This window comes from Bos taurus, chromosome 5 (assembly GCF_002263795.3).
Source record: "Bos taurus isolate L1 Dominette 01449 registration number 42190680 breed Hereford chromosome 5, ARS-UCD2.0, whole genome shotgun sequence".
NCBI lineage: Eukaryota > Metazoa > Chordata > Mammalia > Artiodactyla > Bovidae > Bos > Bos taurus.
The window spans coordinates 32,376,293-32,394,587 of NC_037332.1; the positions used below are offsets into that span (position 1 = coordinate 32,376,293).

Genomic DNA, 18,295 nt, shown 5'->3' on the forward strand with positions numbered 1-18,295 from the left:
TCTCCACATAGCAGAGGGAAGAGGAGCCAAATGGTGGTGGAAAGAGCAAGACCTGAATTTCAAGGAAGTAGACTTGGCCTCTAGTCCCTGCTCTGCAATTCACCAGTTGTAAATTTGAATGGGTCATCTAACTTGCTGAACTCTCTGGATCTAAATCCTGCTTCTGTGTCCTCTAGAGCACAAGTCTCCAAGGGAAGGTATGGTACATGACCCACTGGGTACAGGAGGATGATAGCAAAGCCTTCCTTTTTCATTTTTTTCTTTTTAACTTTATTTACTCATTTATTTTTGGCTGAGCTGGGTCTTCACTCCTGCAAGGGCTTTCTCTAGTTATGGCGAGTGGGGGCTGCTCTCTAGTCGTGGCGTGTGGGCTTCTCTTTGCGGTGGCTTCTCTTGTTGCAGAGCACAAGCTCGAGGGCACTCAGACTTCAGTAGCTGTGGCTCTCGGGCTCTAGAGCACAGGCTCAAGAGTTGGGCACACAGGCTTATTTGTTCTGTGGCATGTGGGATCTTTCCAGATCAAGGATCAAAGTCATGTCTCCTGCATTGGCAGGCAGATTCTTTACCACTGAGCCACCAGGGAAGCCTCTCGTTTACTTTTTTATTTTTTAAAAACTAAGTATTAGTGGGACTACCCTGGTAGTCCAATGGTTAAGACTCCAAGGTTCTTCTGCAGAGGGTGTGATCTGGGAAATAAGATCCCACATGCTGTGTGGCCAAAAAAAAGAAGAAAAAAAATTAACTGTTGGTATGTTTAATATACAGATTGACATTGCATCCTCAGTTGGTCCTCTTATCAGATGGTCCCATGTCAGGTATGTTGGGTGAGGCATCTGTGTGCAAAGGAGTGTTAGAAAAGTCAATAAAAAGTATCAAGACCATCATTTGCAATATGAATTTACATTCATTAATGTTGATGATGAATCTCACCCCAACTGTATAGTTTGACTTGAAATATGAGCTAATGATTAAACTTTTAAAGTCATATTGGGAAGCCTCATATTCATATATTCATATTTTTTGCCCATTGTTGTTGTTCAGTTGACCTCATGAGCTGCAGCACCCCAGGCTTCTTTGTTCTTCACTATCTCCCAGGGTTTGCTCAAACTCATGTCCACTGAGTCAGTAATGTTACCCAACCATCTCATCTGCTGCTGCTCCCTTTCTCCTCTTGCCCTCAGTCTTTCCCAGCATCAGGGTCTTTTCTAGTGAGTCAGCTCTTTGAATCAGGTGGCCAAAGTAACGGAGCTTCAGCTTCAGCATCAGTCCTTCCAATGAATATTCAGGTTTGATTTCCTTTAGGACTGACTGGTTTGATCACCTTGCTGTCCAAGGGACTCTCAAGAAGGTTTCACAATCAGAAATGTTTAGAGATCACTTTCTGGCTATCGGATATGTAAATGATACAAAGCAGCACAACATCACTACCATTTAGTCCAGAGTGATCCCTGGTGGAAGTGGAGACGAACATCAGCAACACCAGTCTTAACAACGTCAACATCTTTAATGACATAGGGCAATGAGGCAAATACAAAGAGAGGGGTGTCCATTTTCTGTAGTGTTTGTCCCAGGCCAGAGGCCAAAGGAAAAGGAAAAGAGCTGTCAACAGCCATATCTTTCTGGAGTTGAGGCCCCAGGGAAGAGTTGTTTAATGCATTCCTGGGTGACTTACGGAATGTCCTTCCTGTTCTTCTGGAGAAAGAAGCAGGCATGCCCAGGATGGGGCTTGTGAGGCTTCTGCTCACTGGTATGAAGAAAAGGAGATCATTGCATAATCACTTTCTGTGGAGACTTTCCTTTGGGTAGAGGGGGCTTCTTTTGAAAACAGTCAGCCTTTCCCTACTGACCTCTTCAGCAGTGATGTGACACTAAGGGCATTCTTATTTGCTCCCGGGACATCTACTCCCATGCTGTAGAGCCTTTCCACCCACTGGCCTCACCAGGCTCTCCAAAATACACCTCCCTGGAGGAGCGAAATAAGAATTTCCCCAAGGGCTAAGGGATAGGGTCACTTCATTTCCTGCTAGAGTGATAGTAGTTGCTGCAAAACTGACAGCCATAGGCCCTTGTAGGTGGGAAAGGACTTGAGCCTCTTGTTTATTCCACTGGTCTCCACAGTTGGGATGGGGGCTTGAAGAGTCATCATTGTCTGCTGGGGTTTGGATGGGAGCCCAGCAAATACCTGGGAGCCTAGGAGAGCTCTGGAGCTGCCTCTGCCGGGAGATGCAGGTGGGAGTCTCCACCTTCCTCCATCCGGCCCCCAGGCTCCACTTCACTGTGCCAGCAGACGCCATGTGCGGGCCAGCAGGCTGGCAGCCTAGGGCTCAAGGATATGGGGGCAGGTGGGAAAGACAAGTGCCAAAAGCCCCAAGGATGGAGACATGAGCTGGGCTACTGGGAATGGAGCCCTGGGGCCAGACGGATTTGGATTGAATCAACGGTGATGAGCTACTCTGTCTAGGGCAAGCTAAGTCTGTGGACACTCACTTTGTGTGGCCTTGCATGTAACACCTCCACCACTATCCTGTTCTGGGGAAGTCAGGATTCCTGACATGCCATAAAACTTCATGAGGCTGAAAGAACCACCCCCCCCAAAGCTGGAAAATGCAGGATCTTGGTAGAATAACAGCTGAGTTAAGGCCACAAAGGCAAACATTGGGTGGATACATGCTTCCTCAATGACTTAACCATGGCAATGTGGCCTTGGATGTAAAATTCTCCAAAGCCATAGACCCTTCATGGGATTCTGAGAGTGCCCTGTGCAAGCCAGGCTAGGCTCTCAAAGGCCTTTCTGGTAATCTCATGTTGAGGGTTCTAAATAAAGGGATCTCGCAATAAAATGGAGTTTTCAAACTTTAGGTCACAACCCACTGTGGATTGTGAAATCAATTTGGTGGATCCCAAAAATAAAGACAACAGGAAGAAAGGGAGGGAGGAAGGAAGGAAGAGAAAAATAATGTAAACATTTCAGGGCATCTCTTGTTTTATAAAATGTGTATCTGCATGGGTATACTGAGCCATGACAAAAATCACTTCTTATTATGAGTTGCAGTTTAAAATTTGATAAAACTATCCCAGGAAGACCCTTTTGTTTGGGTTGCTTTTACTGCTTACAGTTTCTTCCATTTATTCATTCCATTTTCACCATCTGGAACATAAACAGAGAGAACAACCCTAACATAGCTTAGAAAAAATTAATCAGTTCACCTTTCTGGACTTTTTTTTTTTTAATCTATAAAACAAGAGAACTAACTGGGATGACCTGGTAGCTTTTGTTTTTATGAATCCATAACTCTGTGTCTCTCTGATGTTAGGGAGTTTGCTGAAAGTGAAAAGTGTTAGTCGCTCAGTTGTGTCCGACCCTTTGCAACCCCATGGACTGTAGACCGCCAGGCTCCTCTGTCCATGGAATTCTCCAGGCAAGAATACTGCAGTAGGCAGCCATTCCCTTCTCCAGCGGATCTTCCTGACCCAGGGATAGAACCCAGGTCTCCTGCATTGCAGGCAGATTCTTTACCATCTGAGCCACCAGGGAAGCCCCAGAGTTTTCTGAGTGAGTGTCTTCCCTTCATTCCCACCATACCCAAAACCATAAAAAATTTTAAGAAGAGGAAAGGGCCCTAAAAAAGGGAAAAGCAAACAGCTAGATTGGAGTGCTCCAGAGAGGGCTCAAAGGGCACATTTTTACCTGGAGAGCAGCCTGGAAGAGGGTAGGGCCTGGAGGGATAGATGAGAGGGAGCAGTTACAGTATTCAGATCAGTTGCTCAGTCGTGTCTGACTCTTTGCGACCCCATGAATCGCAGCACGCCAGGCCTCCCTGTCCATCACCAATGGGGGACGATAAAAGGAAATTGGTTAGGGATGGGGCTAATGAGTGCCACTTCCCCAGGAAGTGCAGTGGTAAAGAATCTGCCTGCCAGTGAAGAAGACGCAAGAGATATGGGTTCAACCCCTGAGTTGGGAAGATCCTCTGGGGTAGGAAATGGTAACCCATTCCAGTATTCTTGCCTGGAAAATTCCATGGACAGAGAAGCCTGGTGGGCTACAGTTGATAGGGTCACAAAGAGTCTAACACAAGTGTGCATACACACAGACTAATGAGTACATGTGCTGGGGAGTGTGATCACATGGCTAATTCTGCCATACTCAGAACCTCTGAGTTCTCCAAGGCTGGGTTATCTAGTTTGTGATCCAATAGATGAAAAGCCTATAGACATTTTTTTTTTTTTTTTTTTTGAGAGGCAGCATGGAACCATAGAAAGTACAGAGAGATTTGAGTTCAAGTGGTTCTGTCGCTCCTTAGCTGTAAGAGCTCGGATGACTCTGCACAGCAGTTATACCATGGGGAGAGTATTTTCCAGCCTGCCTGACTCAAAATGTCATGATGAAGACCAAATGAAGAGCTGTGAAAAGACACTATCAATTACTATGGAACACTTAGTATTCATTTCTACCACTTTTTGATAAGGTTTATTTTCAAGATGCCAGGTTCACCTGTCTGGCCAAATAAGCACTACAAAGTGACTTCTGAGTGATCAATTTCTTCCAGAGGTTCATGGAACTTCCTGAGGGTGTTTCAAGGTGTTGGTTGTTAGAGGTTTCCTCTTAAACTCTCTTGTCCATGAAAATAGCTGCTAGCTTTCCCATGGTGCTCTGCCCAAGGGGATCCTTTCTTTTGCTTTCATTACAAGCAGGGAATCCATCCATCAGGCTGGCAGAATCTTCTAAGGGGCACTTCCTTTCATCTGTTTTCTCAGAATGGATAGCCCATTCCCAAGGTCAATCAATCTGTGTTTCTTCTGTATTTTAAAACCTTTCCAGAGAGAAAGTGTCAATGATATTCTCTTAATGAATTGTTTCAGTGCTTAATAAACTTGACTATTTAAAGTTTCTTCTTTCTTTTTAGCCTTGGTCCCTTTCTCTTGAGCCAGTTATTGAGAGTTTGAGAGGGCTGGGTTATCCTACAACCTAGCATAACTGTTTCAGAAATGGATGAGGCCCCTGCAGCGACAGACTTATTGAGCGTTAGAACTGCCCCTCATTGCATAGCTGTGTAATGTTGGGCAAATCACTTAACCTCTCTGTACCTCAATGTCCCACCTGTTCAGCTTGTCTCTCTGAGCCGTGGTTTCCACCTCTATAAAAGGTGAATGGCAACCTCTTCCCTGCCTAAACAGGGGTACCGTCTGGTGGGTGACTTCCTGGGCATCTCTATTATAGAACATTAGGTTGTAATTACTACTTATACATTCTCCCACTGGACAGTGAGCTCTAAGGAGGGATTTGGGCTCTCCTCTAGCATCTACAGCGGTGCCTAGCACATGGCCATTCGCATTTTCTACGGCGAATTTTCCGCATCCACCTACAATTCCAGGTCTCAGATGTACTTCGCACCTCCTTCCATCTCTTCACACCAAGGTCGCATGGCATGGTTGGGTGGGTAGTGTTGGGGACCAGGGCCCAGGGAAGCTGAGACTCAGCTTGCCTGGATGACTTTCGCGACAGGCCAAGTACGTGGTCAGCCGTGGTCGCGCCTGTGAGGACATTGAGTAGGGATGACAGTGCAACTCCAGACTCGACTTCGGCCCCGTTTTCCTTCGCTCTTTTAGTGTGTGGGATCGGGTTGAGTTCCCTGGCGCTCGGGGGAGTAGCGCGAAGGCGGCTGGCCCCCATCCCCCTAGAGCGTTGGGAGAACCGCTCGTGCCAGCTGCAGGCGCCTCCGCCCCTCTTCCCGAGACCAGTAGACGACAGAGATGTCCTGGCCGGGTCATCCCAGGTGGGGGTGACGCACCTGGAGGAGGCGTCCGCAGAGAGTTGGATAGAACCACGACAACGGGAGGAGAGGGGAAACATCACGGATTATCGCAGGCAGACACGTGGATCTGCACACGTATAACCATCGAAAGCTCTCGCTCACGGAAGGCAGAGCTTGCCTGGGCCCATGGACGGCAGTCCTGGACAGTCTATACTGGGCAGTCTCCCAGGAGAGAGTGCGGTGGTTGATTCCAAGTCAGGATGGTTGCAGCGCGGTTGGAGCGCTTGGCAAGTGAAGACTGGACCTGTGGGTGGGGCCGGGGCGGAGCTGGCTCGGGGGCGGGGCATGCGGGGGGCGGGGCCAGGTGCTAGGTTGTCTCCGCCTGTCAAAAGGCAGCCGCGGAGCCCCGGGCGCCGGGAGCGCGGAGCAGCGTGCCCACCCGCAGGACCAGGTGCGCACCCGGGAGTGGCGGGGCGAGGGGGGTCCCAGGATCGAGATTAGGCGGCGTAGGGTTGGGGGCTTTGGGAATTCCGGACCTCAGTGCCCCGGAACAAGCACTAGAGTCTGGGCAAACTTGGCGACTGAGAACTGGGCTTTCGTGCCCTAAGGCTGGGGCACTAAGGGGATCCTGAGGTCTGAGAAAGACCTGAAGTTCGTGCCAGGCTGGCACGGGGAGCGGCGAGCTCCTCGGGGCTCAAACAGCTGAACGCAGAAATGCTGCCCCGGCAGGGTGCTCCGCATTTGAGCAATCAGAAGCTTTTGCGTCCTTCCCCAGTTTGGGCGCGGGAGGAATAAGACAGCGAAGGATTGGCTCTCGGAGGTGCTGAGGTCTTCTGGGGGTGGGGTGTGTGTAGCCTTGTTATCTTGTAGGGCCCATGTATGGTCACCTGCGAGGATGGAGTTGGATCTTTTAAGTGGAGTTTTTTCTTTTTTCCTTGACTTAAAAAAAAAAAAAAAAAAACCAACAACTTACCGATTATTTTAGACCTGGTTGACCCTAGCGCACTGGACTTACTTTTTCAAGAAAGCCCTTTCATAGATGTCCAGATGAACCTGGGAGACAAGCATCTAACTGAGGAGGGGGCTCAAGGAGTAGTTTCTACTGGAGGAATGAGGAGCCCCACATCTGTGGGTGGTGGGTGGAGAGGGTTTCAGGGGAAGTATGTAGGAGGAAACATCATATGGTCTCCAGGGAGCAGGTGGACACTGTCCCCTCCCCACCATGGACCACTGAGATGGAGACCCAGGCTGCCTGGGCTGGGGGATCCCTGGGTCTGTGAGCCCAGGCCCTTCCCGCATCTTGTCCTCCTTCTCTTCCTCCTCCGTGTGGTGAGTGAGTCAGCCAGCCTCCTGTCTGGGCTCAGTTGCAGCCAGAGGGGCCAGAGCCCAGGCAAGCAGTTGGGCAGGCATTTTCTGAACATTGCAAAAGCTCTCCTGGGCAGAGTTCAGCTCTGCGCCAGCTCCCTGCTGGAAGCCGGTGGTGGCCACTCCTGAAGGGGACACAGCACAGCAGTGATTATGGGATGGCTATGGTATGACTCCAGGATGGGTTGACAGTGAAGGGACTGTGGCTTTGTGGTAAATCTACATCTCTTATTCTCCTCGGATCAGGAGGTGCATCCCAGCACTGCAGACTTTTCCAGTCCCTCATTCCATGTTTGCCTAGATATCTCGTTAGCTGCCAGTGTCTTAGTGGGATGGCTATGCACAAGAAATCAGGGAAGATTCTGGGAAGAGAGAAGCCATGGTGTTGGCAAAGGTTTTAAGTTGGGCTGGGAAATAGGTTTGCTGAGGTGGAAATGGATTATCTGGACACTGGAGCCTCAACTCTGTAAACCAAGAGTGTCATGTTTGGGGGAGACCTTCCCCATCGCATCCTTGTCAAAGTGCTGGAGGAGATTGTAGGTCTTTCTGAAATGGTATCAGACCAGGAGGTTGTTACTAAGACTTCACATTTCTGTCTGACTTTTGTTTTGGGTGCTTCCGATCCTTGGGCAAAAGTAGGAGCCCCAGAACTCTTCCCGCCCCCCCCACCACCATGTCAGTAGCCTCTCTGGACCCATTTGAGGAGAACACACAGCCAGGCCATGGGGCTGACTCAAACTGCAGAAAGCTGGGGAATTCACAGTATGTGCTCTGGCTAGGTCCCATGGCTTCAGTTTGGCTGTCCCTGATCAACCACGACTTGGACCCTTTCCAGGGTAATGGATAAGAAAGGAGGAAAGAGAAAAGGCATAAGAAAAGAAGAGAGCTGGAGAAGGAAGAAGGGGAAGAAGAGGGCTAGGAAGTTTTTCTGATTCCTCACAGATCTTCAGCCAAGGCTGTCACTTTATTCAAATAAATATTGTAGAAAGTCTGATGCTGTGTGAGGTGCCCTGATTACTTGTGTTTGTGAGTTCTCAGTCTTCTTTCCCTATTTGACCTCAGAATTAATCTCCTTTGGAGACTGAGTCCCAGGGGAAACACCAAGAGGTCTTCTTGGACTCCCACCCTCTACTCCCAGAGCAAATAGCCAGGGCCAATGCCAGTGCCTTCCACATTTGGAGGAAAGCCTGGGGCCTCATGGGCCAGAAAAAGACAGGAGAAGGACTTGCAGTTGTTCATTTCTTTACCCCACATCCTGAGAAGGCAGCAGCCGTCCTGCCTGAGAACCAGAGTTTCTCTACTAGAAACCGGCTGGTGCCTACATCCAGCATGTGGGTTCCAGTGGCCAGAGAGCCAGAGTCATGAGCACCTGGAGGTCTGAGCTGGGATGGCTCTCCAGTGTGTTGCTAACAGGATGAGCTATAGGAGCTCCAGCTTTCCATTTGTCACTGTTTATGTGGGCTTCCCTGGTGGCTCAGATGATAAAGAAACCACCTGCAATGCAGGAGACCCAGCTTTGATCCCTGGGTTGGGAAGGTCCCCTGGAGGAGGAAATGACTACCCACCCCAATATTCTTGTCTGGGAAATCCCATGGACAGAGGAACCTGGCAAGCTACAGTCCATGAGATTGCAAAGAGTCAGACATGACTGAGTGACTAACACTTTCACTTTTCTTTCATGTGTGTTTTGGCTGCAGGAAAAGACAAGTAAGCAAATGATAACATTTGCTTCAGAGCTTCTTGTGTGCCCAGCATGGTACTAGGTCCTTTGAGGGATGACAGGGAGCAGAATGCACCAGATTGGGCCTCCTCCCACTAGACGGTCTGAGCCCAGGCTTGGCAGTGGGTCCTGGGCCCTCCCTCCACTACTGTCCTGTTCTTAGGAGATCCAGCTGGGCAGAAGCCGGCCAGGCTGTCGCTTGGGACCGGTATGGTCTTGATACTTCTAGTTACACTTTGCTCTGATTCCCCATTGACTTTCTGTGTCAGTCCCCTCTTGGATGTGCTAGAGAGAGTGATTGTATAATTTATTGCCCGAACTGGGACCGAAAGAGGTGAGATGAATAGTTCTGTCGGGACAATAGACAGAAACCCAAGTTGTTCAGGACAAATTGGAACATTAAGGCATTCTAACGAACCCCACCACAGACCCCATGGAGGCCCTGGTGTGGAAGGAAAGACAGCCGAGTGTGGGCTTAATGAGGAGAAGATGGGGGTGGGGCTTAATGATGAAGGGAAGTCGGGGGTAACCTGTAATGCGGCATTACCCACAAGTGCAGTCTCACCCTGAGGGCGGTGCTGTTCCTCACTCCCCTCTCTCAGGACCAGCCTACCATTCACTCCCTTTCCCTTCCCCATGACTTTCCTACACCCTTGACTTGTGACCGGCCTCACCTTTGGTTTTCCTGCTCCACCCCTACCTCAGACAGGGACAGGAAGGCCTGCCAACTCCCCTTCAGGTGCCCCTGGGGGAACCGGGATTTATCCTGGAGACAAGACCCAGCCTCACGCTTCCTCTTCCCTTTTCACCCAAGTCTACAGCCTCTTCATTCTGTCCATGCATCTTCCCAGACCTCCAGGGGCCACGCCGTCTGGCAGGAAAGCTCAGGATTCACGTGGGTAGACAACCAGAAACGGAAGGGTAGTCAAACCTTGCCATGTGGATACAGGGCACGGGTCACTTGTAATCAGGTTCCCAGGATATAGTAAGTGAAGTGGAAGTAGGAGCCGAGAGAAGCTGCAGAGCAGGCGATGGAGTCGCGTCCCCTGGACGCTGGAGTTTGACTCTTAGCAGGTCTGACTATTGGGGAAATGGTCCAGGGTGGGGACAGACTGTTGTTGCTCAACCCAAACTAAAAGGCGTTGGTGGCAGTCGCTGCATCCTGAAATGGTGACATGTGGAAGAGAAACCGCCTTCCCGTCTGAGTCCTGTGTCCTGGTGGCCCAGATGTTCAGGGTGGGTTCCCTGGAGAATCCCCAGAGGTTCATTCTGAGAGTGACGGGGACGTGGGGGTGGAGCCTCCTTGATGACTGTGTGCAAACACTGTCTACTGTGGCAGGAAGGAAGTCGTTCTCATCATTGGCAAATGAAAAGGGCAGGTGAAGACCTCTTGGGAAGTCCTATCCTTTGAAACAACTTGTGGGGAGGGGAGAGGAGAGACCTCCTGGGGTGGCAGGGGTGACAGGCTGGTGGGTACATGGCAGGAGCTAGAGGCAAAAATAGCAGACTCTCGAGGAGTCTGAGCATGTGTCATGCCTTTGCAAACCTGCTGGGCAGGTCCCGTGCCGAGGAATAGACTGAGCAGTGTTCCCAGAACCAGATGCCACACAAAGTCCCCATTCTGCACAGGGGAGAGACCTGGTCCTGAGCAGGGCGTTGGCAGCCACACTGGCGGGAAAGTGTAGCGTGGGCAGCACCCTGGAAAGCTGCTCCTCTCACTGGCCTTCTGAGGACAGGTGTGACTTTCCAGGCCCTGTGGAGCACCCACGAGGCCCAGAGCTCTGCTAGTGAGATGCTCAGTGTGTGCCACCTGCTGGCGCTGAGGCTGTAGCTCCAGGAACAGCGACTCACCTCATGCTTGGCTCCATGGTACCAGGTGGAGCACGGCCTCCCAGACCTGCCAGAGCCTGTGACATGGGAACCACAACCAGGTTCCATTTACAGATGGGAGACCAAGACTCAGGGAGGTTAAGCCAAGGTGACACAGCTGGTGAGTGGGAGAGTCAGGATCCACACCGGGTCTGTCTTAGCCTCCGGGCAACCTGACACCTCTGTTGTCGGCAGGCGGCCACAGGCACGCGGGGCCTGCCTTGCACATCATACGTGGGCCTGCAGAAATGTTCCTGAGTGGCAAATTTGGACTTACACACCAATCTGAAGGAGGTGACCTGGGAGTGAGTTCAGTCTGCCCAAAGGTTACTCTGGGGACAGTGGTCTCTCAGAAGAAGTCCCCCTCTGCTAGAGCCTCAGACCTTGGTGCCTGTCCCACTTTCTTGGGTTCCTTACTTGGGTAAAAACAGCAGACAAGAACCCGTGTGGAGAGATTGCATGGATAAAACAAGACTTAGATGGCCTGGAAGGCAAATAAACTCAATTTCAAACAAGTCACTTTATTGGTGAGCATCTAAATGCTAAGTCTACCAAGGAAGAAGAGACCATTGTCCCATAGGTCAACTGGGAGCTAGTCTCACTTTGTTTACCTCTTCCTCTCCTGGCTGTCCCTTAAGGACACTCCTGGACCTACACACATGGAAAGAGAATTGGATTCCAGCCTCACCTGACAGCCTCTGCCTTGTCTGATTACTCTCCTTGTCTCCTTTCATCTTCCCAGCTTTTCTAGCTTTTCTTTGAATTAAGTTACTAGTACAGTAAGCCCCCTACATGCTAGTGAATTCTGTTCTGAGAGCACATTAAGTCCAATTTGTTTGTAAGCCCAACAAATTTTGCCTAGGTACCCAACTAACAACAATCAGCTATATTGCACTGTACTGTAATAGGTTTATAATACTTTTCACACAAATAATATATAAAAAACAAATACAAAATATAAAGAAAACCTTTTTAATCTTACAGTGCAATACCTTGAAAAGTACAGTAGTCCGGTACAATGGCTTGCTGGCATACAGGGACTGGCATCGAGTGAACAGGCAAGAAGAGTTACCAACTAGAGGAGGGAGAGGAGGTGGGAGACGGTAGAGCTGAGGGATCATCAACAATAGGAGATGGAGGGCAAGCTACAACTCCATTCACATATGACTGGATATGCGAATACACATTCTAATCTTTGAAAGTTCACAACTTGAAGGTTCATATGTAGGGGACTTACTGTATTCTCTCCAGCATGTATATGGAAAACCAAGCTTTAAAGTAAAGATGCAGTAACCTGCCCCATACTGTAAAGTTTACCCGTGATTACCGTTCTATGGGCTTCCCAGGTGGCTCTAGTGGTAAAGAACCCTCCTATCAATGCAGGAGATGTTAGAACCTCAGGTTCAATCCCTGGGCAGGGAAGATCCCCTGGAGGAGGGCATGGCAACCCGCTCCAGTATTGTTTGGAGAATCCCATGGACAGAGGAACCTGGAGGGCTACAGTCCATAGGGTTGCAAAGACTCAGACACAACTGAAACGACTTAGCACGCATGCAGGCACTGCTCTACACCGAGTGCCGGTGTTGGGCCTGGCTGTGCAAACCACTCCAGGCACCAGAGCCTGGAGACAGTAGGAAGCACTCAACCTGTCTTTCAGTGGGATTCTCAGAGTTTCTTGGTGAATGAATGAAATCTCAGGTAGTGTTATTAGCAACCTCGTAGGACAGGAGAAACACTGGATTTGAGTCAGACACACTTGGGTTTAAATTCTGGCTTTGTCACTTTGTAGCTTGTGACCTTGGGCATGTTTCTTGGTCTCTCAGAATCTCAGTTTCCTTTTCTGTAAACTGGAAGGAGAGTAACTCCCTTGCAGAGTCGTGTGAGGATTACAGATGATACAAGCCAAGCACTTGGCTCGAAGTAAGCCCTGGAAGAGAGAGTGTGTGCAGACACTCAGCAGATATTCGCTGAGGTTTACCTACCATGTGCCAGGCACTATGCAAGACACTGGCAATTTAACAGTACAAAAAGGCTCTTGCAATTGTTTTAAATTTACTAGACCAGAAACTCATCATTGTGAGAGGGCGTTTTAGAATCCAGGAATGGCTAAACTCAGACTGAGTAACTTGATTTCTCTGTCATTGATGAGCTTAGAAAAGTTGTTTAGCTTCTCTGGGGCTCAGAGTCTTATTTTTTTAAACTAAATGTATCATATACACAAGAGTACAAGTAGTCCTATGTACAGATTAAAAAATAGTGTAAAGTATGTGGTACCTACCACCCAGGTTTGAAGTGGAACAATTTCAAAACCTTTTAAAACCCACTTTCCTCTTCCCTTTTACATCCCCTTCCTCACTCTACCCACCAGCGAAACTAATATGAATTTTACTTAATGGGTCCTTGGTTTCCTTCGAAAGTTACCATCTCTGTTTTACCAACAATGTGTCTTTTGAGTTTACATACATGTGTGTTATCTGTGATGCGCTTTTTTCACTCAGTCTCATGTTTCTGAGATTCATCCATGTCGAAGCACACAGATATGTTGATTTGTTTTCACCACAGCGTTGTATTCTGTTAAGAATATGCTGCAATTTGTATCTTTCCTCTTGTTGATGAACATTTGGGCTCTTTCCAGTTTGGGGCTATTACGATCAGCTAATACTGCCGGGAATATGCTATGGTTGTCTTCTGGTGCGTGTGTAGGCATTTCTCTGGGCACATGGCATTCCATGTCTGGCACTACTCTATAGCACCAGCTGTCTTCCACAATGGTTGTACCAAAAACACTCCTTTAAGTAGCAGATAAAAGTTCTTATTGTTCTCCATCCTTTTTAACACTTGATATAATCTTCATTTCTAAAAGGAAGAAGTTACACTAGGTGAGCTTCCAAAGTCCCTTTCGGCTATAGTAATTGTATAATTTTCAACCTAAGGACCTGGTTTCTGGCTTTATGCATGTGCTTGTCTGATGTGTTGTGCACAGGTGGTCCTGTAAATGCCACAGCCTGACTCTGAGAGCCCCATGCAGGGTCCCCAGGTGCAGCTGAAGCCCTTCCTCACTGGGCTTCCACCAACAGTGGGGGATGGATCCGGCGGCTCCACATCCTCCCCACCACTTGGGGTTTTGTTCACTTCAACCAAAGGCTGATATCGGGGCTGAGAACATACCAGATGCTCAGTTAATACTTCCTGAATTGCCTTCCTGCCAAGTGGATGGGGAGGGATGGATATTTTCCCCGAGCACTGATTTTAAGAACAAGACGTGGAAGTATCAGGATCGTGTGTGTGCTGGCTAAGCAGAGCACATGGGGCTGGGAACAGTGGTGGGATTTACTAGTGTCTCAGGCTTCTTGATCATTTAAAGACTCCAAGTGAAGTGAATTGAAGTTAATAGTCTCCACTGACCAACTGTTCAGAGTCTGGCCTTGTTCTTTGACTCTCTAACTTGTCCGATTGGAGAGCAGGGAGTATCTGGAAGATGAATTGAAGAGAACAGAGGCAGTGCCGTGTGGAAAGGTGAAGAATGCCCACAGAGAACCCCTTCCCCTTCCAAGGGTTGAATATTTTGCCTGGGGGAGGATGGGTGCTGGTTTAAATGGTATTAGATGTATTCAGTGTCCTGGCAGCTATATAAACAGCCAGCTGCCCACCCACCCAGCCACCCACGGAACAAAAGAATGTGGCTGGTTGGGCAGTTGCATGGGCCACCCCAGCCCACAATCCTGTAATTACCCATCTAGTCTGTGCCTGTCAGCTCCAAGAGCAGGCGGGCGCCTGTGCCTTGGGCCTCATCTTGGTCACCAGGCCCAGGCTGGGCTCTGTGGCAGGGCCCCGCCTATCCTCAGCCACCCCCACCCCCAACTCTCCCTGAATGTCTCTCTCTACGCCAACCTTTGACCCTTTTGAGTCTAACATATTATATAATAGCTGATAATTATAATAAACCAAAAGGTTACTATAATTTTATATGGTCCAGGCACTGGGTTAAATGTCTTTCATGCATCTTCTCGTGTATGCATCTCAATAATCCTGTGAGGTAGGTAATATTGTTATCCCCACCATACAGATGAAGAAACTGAGTTCCAGGAAGTTAAAGGGCTAAATTTCTTGCCCCAAACCACCAAACTTCCAAGTGATAGCTAGAACTTAAATTCAGGTCTTTCTAAGACCCGACGTGTGGTCATTCTTCCCCTGCCCACCCCCTTTCCTGCACAGGGTCCTGTCTCCCCAAGCCAAAGGGAGCTCAGGCTCCTCTGTCTCCTCCCCTTCCCTCCCCTTCCCATCTGAAGAGGGCTGGAAAGAGGCAGCAGGGGGTGCCAGTGGAGGGTGAATGGGACAGTTCCAGACTGGCCAGGGTGATGCTGCAAAACACCTTCAGGGCAGAGTTCTTTGTTCCAAAAGACTCTGAATTTCCGGACTTCTGCCAGAGGTGGGAAGTTACTTCTGCCCAGCCTCTCTGGCAAGCGCGCCAACTTCTTGGGTGCCCTGTTAAGAAGTGGGGGATGGGCTGCCTCAGGTAAAATTCCATTGTAATGATCGCCATCTGAGATCTGAATGGCTTTGTTGAAATGGAATTGTGCTAACCTGGGTGTAGGGAAGAACTCATAAATGAGAAACTGGAGGTGAAATGGAGTTAATTTCCCCCTCAGTGTCTCTCAGTAAGGGCTCTGGGAGGGCGTAGAACCTAGACAGAGAAGAGTCAGATGCATTCCTGCTCTCCTTTGAAACCCACGCTCTCCAGTAGCAGGGCAGGGCTGGGAGGGGACGAGGCTATGGCTGTTCAGTTGTCCATTCCCCGAATTGTGCTGTGAGCCCTCAAGAACAGAACTGAATCCCATGTCCAAGGTGTCATCACTCCACGCGACACCTAAGATACCTAACTCATCACAGATACACTCAATAGTTTATTGGGTGGAAATAGGTTTGTAGGTAGACTGGGTCCCTTAAGCTAAAAAGGACAGTTGAAGGACAATTGCTTCATGTGACTAAAACATGAGATGAATCCTTCCAGTTATTGAACCGTTTTCATAATAACAAACACCAGCACTTACTGAGAAGGAGCCATGCACCAGGTGCTGTGCTGAGCACTTTACACACATCGTCTCATTTAATCCTCATAGACAAATGAGGTAGGCATTGTTATTTTTCTCACTGGATAGGTTAGGGAACAGAAGCTTAGATAGCCCAGGTCATTGGCTCTAGTGACATGGCTGGCAAGGAGGGAAGGCAGGGTTTGTACCCAGGCAGGCTGCGTGGGCTTCCCTGGTGGCTCAGATGGTAAAGAATCTGCCTGTAATGCAGGAGACCTGGGGTTTGACCCCTGGGTCTGCCTGGAGAAGAGATTGGCTACCCTCTCCAGTATTCTTGTCTGGAGAACTCCATGGACAGAGGAACTTGGTGGGCTACAGTCCATAGTGTCACAAAGAGTTGGACACAACTGAGAGACTAACCAGAGAAGGCAATGGCACCCCACTCCAGTACTCTTGCCTGGAAAATCCCATGGATGGAGGAGCCTGGTGGGCTGCAGTCCATGGGGTCATGAAGAGTCGGACACGACTGAGTGACTTCACCTTCACTTTTCACTTTCATGCATTGGAGAAGGAAATGGCAACCCACTCCAGTGTTCTTGCCTGGAGAATCCCAGGGACGGGGGAGCCTGGTGGGCTGCCGTCTGTGGGGTCGCACAGAATCGGACACCACTGAAGCAACTTAGCAGCAGCAGCAACAGCAGAGAGACTAACACACAGGCTGCCTCCCAGAACCTCTTTGCTCAACTGTCTCCCTGACCACAGAGCTCAGCTGTCACTGGGGGCTGGTTCCAGGGATGAGGGCCAGGTGGGTAACAGCGAGTGCAAACCCTGGTGGGATGGAGTGGAGGGCACAAGCCTGTTCTAGAGAGGCAACCCCACTTCAGGCCAGCAGGTTGCCTAGAATTGCAGAACAGTGTGGCCAAAATGTCCCTTTTTTTTTAATAGGAAGCTGGACACCCAGGTTTTTTTCAAAAGTGAAATCTCTCTATTTTTTTAGACACTGACAAGTGACTTAAAAATGTATACTCACTGGTGGTGATGGGGAGGGGGGTGACAAACCGAACTCATTCATGGTCAGGTTTAGCTTCCTGTGTATCCTCTGGTAGTTTCTTTTAACAGATGACTGTTACCTGGAGGGGGACTAGGAAAGCCCTAGTGTGCACAGAATTCATTACTAATGCCATGAGTGATCCCTCTCCATGGGTACAGTCCCATTGCATGATACTTCACAATGCAGAGTGCTTCTTACTGGAGAGTAATAATGAAATCTTTCCATCTGATAGGCCTTGAATGAATCCTCCCCTTTCCTCCTTATCTTTCTCCCTCTCTCCTTCCTTTTCCCCTCCTTCCTCCCTTACTCTGTCTTCCCAGTCAGATATTTTTCCTATAGATATTAGAAGGAAAGTTCAGTGTAGAGAAAACAAAAGTTTCCTTTTCTTAATGGTCAAAGAAAAGATCTTGAGGCCAAAAAAAAAAGTGGAATTTTGGGGTTGGGCTTGGCAGTCAATGAATGATGCTTATCAAGCCTGGTCTGAAACCCTACCAGCACTGCGGGCTCTCCTGGGCTATGAGGATGTCATGCTACTTGCTGTCTTGTGACCTCACGGAGAAGGGCTCACTCTCCACATGTTACACTTCAGAATGTTTTCACAGCCTTCCACTATGCCCCTGAATGTAGGCTTCCTCCCCCTCTTAAACACCTGGGAGAAGAATTGTAAACTAATAGCCAGCGTTGGTATGAAATATAACGGTTTTTGTAACATATGTTTGGATCTCAGCTGATACAGCACTCCTGTAAGATGGTGAACAGATATAGAAACCCCTTTTTGAGGCTTGGTTAAGTAGCAGTGTTTGATATTTTTTCCTTCCATTCCATAAGAGAGCAGTAGCCATGAAGGCCTGCAACTCGGAGTGCAGGAACCCCTGGCTCCCCCAGGCCTTCCCTTACTTGCCGCTCTCACTTCTCACCTGATATCCACAGGTAAGGGTGTGCGGTAAGGGGGACAGCCAGTAAGTCCAGAGCCCCTGACTAAGGTCTCCACCTCCCTGAAACTCCCACTCCATGGCATGGGCATGGAGAAGGCCCTAAATCAATGGATAGCTGGAGGCCAGCCTCCTCTCCACACCTCCCTCCACTGCCTGTTACCTTGAGCCATTGTTCCCCAAGCTGGGCAGAAAATAGCTCACTCAAGAGAATTATTTTTGTCTCTGTTAAACTTCAATCCTAGGCTCCTGATGAGCCTGGCTGCAGAATTGTTTTTCAGGCCAGGGGGAGTTCTGGGGAAAGTGAGGGGTCAGGGCATAAAGGGGAAGCAGTGGTTGGAGGGGTGCCACCTCTCCCCCAAAGGACCATGATGACCACAAGCACCGGCCCTCTTCCCCAGGACGCTGCCCAGTGGGCGGCCTGACTAGTGGCCAACAGTGTGCAGCCTGCCCAGCTTCACTCAGGGCTCCTTTCACCAAGTGCAGGCCCTGAGCAGGTCCAGGGCTGTTTGCCTCTGCCCAGAGTGTTGAGTGAAGGTAGTGGAAACTCTGTTACATGGCGTGGAGGTCCA

The 18,295-nt window shown here is 49.3% G+C and overlaps 1 protein-coding gene across 1 annotated transcript in view; it reads left to right on the forward strand.

Annotated features, from left to right (window-relative positions):
• Positions 1 to 6,160: 6,160 nt before the first annotated feature.
• VDR (vitamin D receptor) overlaps positions 6,161 to 18,295 on the forward strand; it is a 55,797-nt gene continuing 43,662 nt past the window's right edge. Inside the window, exon 1 of the mRNA NM_001167932.2 lies at positions 6,161 to 6,207. The gene's annotated coding sequence lies outside the window, so the exon portion shown is untranslated. The remainder of the gene's footprint in view (positions 6,208 to 18,295) is intronic.